The 6,000-nt window shown below is 39.6% G+C and overlaps 1 protein-coding gene across 3 annotated transcripts in view; it reads right to left on the reverse strand.

Annotated features, from left to right (window-relative positions):
* Positions 1-3,255, reverse strand: part of LOC106565365 (unconventional myosin-VI) — a 122,284-nt gene extending 119,029 nt beyond the window's left edge. For all 3 annotated transcript variants that reach the window (XR_006769073.1, XM_014132524.2, XM_014132431.2), the window contains exon 1: positions 3,077-3,255. The gene's annotated coding sequence lies outside the window, so the exon portion shown is untranslated. The remainder of the gene's footprint in view (positions 1-3,076) is intronic.
* Between the last annotated feature and the right edge of the window lie 2,745 nt (positions 3,256-6,000).

Here is a 6,000-nt window from a genome sequence, read left to right on the forward strand (position 1 = left end):
AATGACCTCCAGCAGGCCACAAATGTGCATGTGTCTGCTCAAACGGTCAGAAACAGACTCCATGAGGGTGGTATGAGGGCCCGACGTCCAGAGGTGGGGGTTGTGCTTACAGCCCAACACCGTGCAGGACATTTGGCATTTGCCAGAGAACACCAAGATTGGCAAATTCACCACTGGTGCCCTGTGCTCTTCACAGATGAAGCAGGTTCACACTGATCACGTGACAGACGTGACAGAGTCTGGAGACGCCGTGGAGAACGTTCTGCTGCCTGCAACATCCTCCAGCATGACCGGTTTGGCGGTGGGTCAGTCATGGTGTGGGGTGGCATTTCTTTGGGGGGCCACACAGCCCTCCATGTGCTCGCCAGAGGTAGCCTGACTGCTATTAGGTACCGAGATGAGATCCTCAGACCCCTTGTGAGACCATATGCTGGTGCGGTTGGCCCTGGGTTCCTCCTAATGCAAACAATGCTAGACCTCATGTGGCTGGAGTGTGTCAGCAGTTCCTGCAAGAGGAAGGCATTGATGCTATAGACTGGCCCGCCCGTTCACCAGACCTGAATCCAATTGAGCACATCTGGGACATCATGTCTCGCTCCATCCACCAACGCCACGTTGCACCACAGACTGTCCAGGAGTTGGCGGATGCTTTAGTCCAGGTCTGGGAGGAGATCCCTCAGGAGACCATCTGCCACCTCATCAGGAGCATGCCCAGGCGTTGTAGGGATGTCATACAGGCACGTGGAGGCCACACACACTACTGAGCCTCATTTTGACTTGTTTTAAGGACATTACATCAATGTTGGATCAGCCTGTAGTGTGGTTTTCCACTTTAATTTTGAGTGTGACTCCAAATCCAGACCTCCATGGGTTGATAAATTGGATTTCCATTGATTATTTTTGTGTGATTTTGTTGTCAGCACATTCAACTATGTAAAGAAAAAAGTATTTAATAACATTATTTCATTCATTCAGATCTAGGATGTGTTATTTTAGTGTTCCCTTTATTTTTTTGAGCAGTATATTTGCAACAAAAAAAAAAAATCGAAAAACCTGGGGAAAACTATTTAATCCATTTTAAAATAAGGCTGTAAAGTAACAAAAATGAGGAAAAAGTCAAGGGGTCTGAATACTTTCCGAAGGCACTGTACATAGACATGGAATCACTGGCCACTTTAATAAATGGTACACTTGTCACATTAATAATGTAACACTAGTCACTTTAATAATGTTTACATACTGCTTTACTCATCTCATATGTATAAACTGTATTATATTGTACATTGCTCGTCTTAATATTTATCTGTTTCTTAATTACATTCTTTTACTTTTAAATGTGTGTATTGTTATGAATTGTTAAATACTACTGCACTGTTGGAGCTAGGAACATAACCATTTTGCTACACCCACAATAACATCTGCTAAATGTGTATGTGACCAATAACATTTCATTTGTTGTGGGTTTATTTTCCTGTAATAATGAATAAGGAGTATCTAAGGTTAAGACATTGTCAGCTATACTCGTCATTATTTGAACTGGCTAGCCAGTTCACTAGCAACGACCCAAGAAATTGCTTAGAAAGTTACTTTTAGCTGCAAGGTTAACATTTACTAAATTCATTTTTAAATGGATGGGTTTTTTTGTGTTAAAAGATAAATAATCCACTTGGTTAAAACCTGTTGGAGCTAGGGGGCAGTATTTGCACGGCCGGATAAAAAACGTACCCGATTTAAACTGGTTGCTACTCTTGCCCAGAAACGAGAATATGCATATAATTAGTAGATTTGGATAGAAAACACTCTAAAGTTTCTAAAACTGTTTGAATGGTGTCTGTGAGTATAACAGAACTCATATGGCAGGCCAAAACCTGAGAAGATTCCATACAGGAAGTGCCCTTTCTTACAATTTGTTATCCATTATATGCATATTCTAGTTTCTGGGCAGGAGTAATAATCAGATTAAATCGGGTATGTTTTTTATCCGGCTGTGAAAATACTGCCCCCTAGCCATAACAGGTTAACGAGAGTCATATGTTTGAGAAATTGAAGTTATAGCATTTTTGAGGTATTTGTATTTCGCGCCACGCAATTCCACTGGCTGTTGACTAGGTGGGATGCAAGCGTCCCACCTAGCCCAGGGAAGTTAAAGGGAAAAATTGTCATCCGTTTTTAATAAAGCAGTACAATTTCATGTGGGTATGTTTGGGGAAAAACATCCCCCCCTCCAGTGGGGCAAAAAAAGGGCCGTACATCAAAACATCACAGCGAGAACAGTCAATGTAATTTGGTTCCGATATTTTATTTATTTAATTAAAATAAGATACCTACACTTTAGCTTTTAGGAGTTCATTACTCAAATTTCTAAATAAAATGCACTTTGCCCCATTGCAGGGGGCAATTAATTCATTCATTAATTAATTCTGCCCACCTATCTCTCTCTTAAAAATCTGTTTGTCTAAGGATAGCCAGTACGCACACCATACCAAACGTTGCTTATTTCTGTCAGTAAATATACCAGGGCTCTCCATCCCTGTTCCTGGAGAGCTACCCTCCTGGATGTTTTCGCTTCAACCCCAGTTGTAACTAACCTGTTTCAATTTATCATCCAGCTAATTACTAGAATCAAGTGCGCTAGATCAGGGTTGGAGCGAAAACCTACAGGACGTTCGTCTCCAGGAACAGGATTGGAGAGCACTGAAAGATATTTCCCCCAAGTTATCCTACTGTATGCTATTTGGAGCACCGACAAAGTGTGATCTCGGCCGACAATAGAATGAAAGTTGTTGCGGTGACATCATGAACAAACGTTACCGACATGTCACTAGACCAACTGTAAACTAGCCTTTTCACTCAGAGAATTTGTTTAACCAATGCAAAGCGAAATACAAATGAATGCATATTGTATCAATATTTCGACTAATAGTTGCTGTAGCTAGCGATCTCTCACTGTTAGCAAACTGTGTTCGCTCCATCATAACATATAGCTAGCCCCCCTCCCAGCTAACCACGAGCTAACAAGTGCAGCCTACTAGTTAGCTAAATGGTTTGCAAGATATCAAAAAAGTGAGGGACTTACAACAATGTATCCCTCAAATGTTACGTCTGTGTTCTTGATGTGGCTCAACGAAAACGGGTTCAATTTCCCGTATACAGAATATCCTTGAGACAATATCCAAGCTTTTTCTCTTGGTACTCTGTCCAGCACTCAAACACAGCAGCAGACAGCCTCCCCAGAGCGGAGCAGACTTTAGTCCAGGCCAGCTGGGAGGCAGAGATGACGTCACTGGGAATAAACTTTCCAAGTGCAGGTGCAGCCATGTACAGTAACAACCATCATTCTGCTCATCATACCTGTAGCATGAAAGGTATACGTTCTATTAGTTGTAACATGACTTGATAGTATTTGAATACGAATGCAGATTGATGATTATCTATGTTGAAGGATATTTATTTACACTTGATAACAATACAATCACAATAGTTACACACCTTTGCTGAAACATGCGAACTTCAGACCCATAAATATTTGAGGCTAGTCATTTAAAACTTTATGAAGACATCACATGAAGACATCCTATCCCCCATTGAAAGTCAACACTGGGTTTGTAAATCTAATTTGGACATCTGATACCCATTGTATCACATTTCCCATAGGTAGAACGCGTGTAAACATGACATGCAACATTTATATGTTTACTTTCTTTGCTTATGCTATAGTCCTGTCCTCAGTGTCCAGTTTACAAATAAAAGACAACTGCACACCTAATACAGCACAATGCTGGCCAAACAGTTGTTTAGGCCTATATTTTTTGCAAGTCACATTTTCTGGGTAACTGACCACAAGGGTAAACCATTGGAGGAATGAACCTTTATCCAATTGACTGAGGTTAGTGAGAACATCTTATTGGACAATAACCTGAGGAAGAGTGGCCACTATGGCATATTTATTGCCTTACCTTCTTACTTCATTTGCACACAGTGTATACAGATGTTCTATTGTGTTATTGACTATACGTTTGTTTATCCCATGTGTAACTCTGTGTTGTTGTTTTTGTCGCACTGCTTTGCTTTATCTTGACCAGGTCGCAGTTGTAAATGAGAACTTGTTCTCAACTGGCCTACCTGGTTAAATAAAGGTGAAATAAAAGGTCAAAATGAGGCTGAGGATAGAAGGAAAGGAAAACATCGTCTTTCAGGGAGGGACTGTGACATAACTGGAGAGCTGAGCTGTTACACGGAGGCTGTGCCAGAGGAACAATTTAATCAGATTAATAGAGCAGTACATCTGAGGCTGAGCTCCCATTGGCTCGGTTGAGCCCACAGACAGTCATGCAAGCCAGGCTAGACTGGGGAATCCCCCAGCCAGAGATGGGCGTGACCAAGGGACTAGACAGAGCACATGATGAAACTGCAGTTAAATCAATATCCCTTTTAAAGTGGTTTGAACACAATGTACCAAAAGTCTTGTTTTTGCATAGGAAACGGGTTGTTGCCTATCTGCTTCATAAAAGGACCACTAAACAAAACTTGGTACTTAAAATATTAACTTTAATATTTTCTTACACTTCAAATTAAATCATAACAATACCCACTGATCATCTTTGAGTGTTTTTAGGACATTTCATCTAAAGTTAACATTCATTATTAATTCACTCCAGATGCTAGGCTTCTTGCTCAACAGATTGGCAATCCAACAAAGTGTCCCTCACAAATAATTCAAGTGCTAGAAGAATTAAAGCTAAAATGTTCCCTCTTTGAAGAGACATTCGAAAATGTACAAAACATGTTATAATTCAACAGAGCCATATGTCTCTGACATATTTTTGAACAGGACATTAAGAATCAACCGGAGCCATTTCTAGAACAAAGCTCCATCTGCACTGAAATTCTCCTTTTAAGTGATTTTACTGTGATGCGACAATAATGGAAGAATCATACCACCATCCTATCAACCAATAAAGATTGAACAACACAGGTACTTAACAGTCACAAGTACAGCCCCTCCAAAAAAATCTATAAAAAATTCCTTAAAAATACATTTTAAAAAGTTGGCATATATACAAGAACAGATTGGCTGTACCTGTACACAGCCAATCTATAAATAGCACACCCGACTACCTCATCCCCATATTATTACTTACCCTCTTGCACATTCATCATCTGCACATCTATCACTCCAGTATTAATGCTAAATTGTAATTATTTTAGCCTCTATTTATTGCCTACCTCCCTACATTTGCAAACACGGTACATAGATTTTTCTTTTGTGTTATTGACTGTACGTTTGTTTATGTGTAACTCTGTGTTGTTGTTTTTGTCGCACTGCTTTGCTTTATCTTGGCCAGGTCGCAGTTGTAAATGAGAACTTGTTCTCAACTGGCCTACCTGGTTAAATAAAGGTGAAATAAATAAATAAAAATAACTGAAATCCAGTGAGACACAGGAACTAAAGGTGCTACAGTGCCTTCATTAAGTATTCACACCCCTTGACATTTTCAACATTTTGTTGTGTTACAGCCTGAATTTAAAATTGATAACATGTTGATTTTGTATCACTGATTTACACTCAATACCCCATAATGTCAAAGTGGAATGTTCACAAATTAATAAAAAATGAAAAGCTGAAATGTCTTGATTCAATAAGTATTCAACCCCTTTGTTATGACAAACCTAAAAAGGTTCAGGAGTAAAAATCTGCTTAACAAGTCAGATAAGTTGCATGGACTCACTCTGTGCAATAATAGTGTTTAACATGATTTTTAAAAATGACTACCTCATCTCCGTACCCCCAGTTACAGATAATTTTATAAGGTCCCTCAGTCAGCAGTGAATTTCAAGCACAGATTCAACGACGAAGACCAGGGAGGTTTTCCAATGCCTTGCAAAGAAGGGCACATATTGGTAGATGGGTTAAAAAAACAAACAGATATTGAATATCCCTTTGAGCATGGTGTAATATTCATATGTGAATACATACTGAATTATAATTGGATGCATTTT

This window comes from Salmo salar, chromosome ssa01, assembly GCF_905237065.1.
Source record: "Salmo salar chromosome ssa01, Ssal_v3.1, whole genome shotgun sequence".
Lineage (NCBI taxonomy): Eukaryota > Metazoa > Chordata > Actinopteri > Salmoniformes > Salmonidae > Salmo > Salmo salar.